We start from the raw sequence: 1,480 nt of genomic DNA on the forward strand, positions 1-1,480 counted from the left end.
CTCTCTGCAGGCAGGCTCTCCTCTTTCAGGGAAGATGCACAGATATCTGGCGTTCAGACTTACCTCCTGGCAGAAGTTGAAGGTATGAAACAGGACCTGTACCAGAAGCTGTTAGCTGCCGTAGTCTACACTATCACCTGTGCAGAGTAGTCTCGGTGGAGTCAGGGAACCAAGATGTCTCCCACAGATGCTCAGGCATCTTACATATAAATCAAGTTATATTGCTGTGATTTGTACTCTGATATATAGCAAATATGGTTACAATAGCATCACCACAAACATCTTGGTACCTGTTGCTGGATGACACCACTAAATTTGTTTTTGCTATCTGTTTATTGTCCTTATTGATAGGATTTGTAGGTAATTTCTTTCAATTAAGTTGTACATTTTGAATATTTACATCCCATTCTTACTTTTTACCACTTAGGAAGTGGCATTTAACTGGGGTTGGCTGTGGTGGAAGAAGTGTCTCACAGGGAGTGGACTTGAGGTTTCAGAAGCTCAAGCCAGGTTCACTGTCATTCTCTATTCATGCTTCCTGTGGAATCAGATGTAGAACTCTTCAGCTACTTCTCAAACACCGTGTCTGCCTGCATGCCACCATGCCTCCCACCCTGATGGTAATTGACTTAACCTCTGAACTGTACATCAGCCACAATTAAATGTTATTCTTTGCTTCCTCAGAGCAATAACACACTGACTAAGACAGTTTGCTGTGGGAATTCTATTACTAAAACCTTTCCTTATGTATATATGTTGATACCTCTTCCCTATGTTTACTTCTGTTTTAGAATTTCAGGTGTAGGGTCCTTCCAGGGGTGACATTCAGCCGGTGGTTCGGGGAGACGTACCTTCCACCTTAGACCATGGCCAAGTTCATCTGTAACTTCGCGGAGAAGGCACCGTCGATGGTAGCTGCTGCCGTGACTTACTTGAAGCCTCGATTGGCCACATTTTGGCACTACACCAAGGTTGAGCTGGTTCCCCCAACCCCTGCTGAAATCCCGACAGCTATTCAGAGTGTGAAAAAAATCATTCAAAGTGCTAAAACTGGTAGCTTCAAACACCTTACAGTTAAGGAAGCTGTGCTGAATGGTTTGGTGGCCACTGAGGTGTGGATGTGGTTTTATATCGGAGAGATCATAGGCAAACGTGGCATTGTTGGCTATGATGTTTGAAGACCAATCTTTAACTTTTGATTTGAGTTCTTATTTGAATGTTCTTGGACCATGTGTAACAGGACTGCTATCTGAATAAAATACTAGGTGTTGAAAAAAAAAAGAATTTCAAGTGTAAACTGTAGCTCCCAGAATAAAGATATACTGTAATTTTATCAAAGATTCTATAAATTGGTAAAGGATATAATTAAATTAAGATTTAATTCTTTACTATGTTATTTTTGTGACTATGATATAATTATAGCATTTCTCTCTTCCCTTTCTTTCTTCAGAAAACCCCTCCTGCAGCTCTCCCAACTGTC

General features: G+C 41.1%; 1 pseudogene; it reads left to right on the forward strand.

Moving 5' to 3' along the window:
• On the forward strand, positions 805–1,275 carry Atp5l-ps1 (ATP synthase, H+ transporting, mitochondrial F0 complex, subunit G, pseudogene 1; annotated as a pseudogene).

The sequence above is a fragment of the Mus musculus genome, chromosome 7, assembly GCF_000001635.26.
Source record: "Mus musculus strain C57BL/6J chromosome 7, GRCm38.p6 C57BL/6J".
Lineage (NCBI taxonomy): Eukaryota > Metazoa > Chordata > Mammalia > Rodentia > Muridae > Mus > Mus musculus.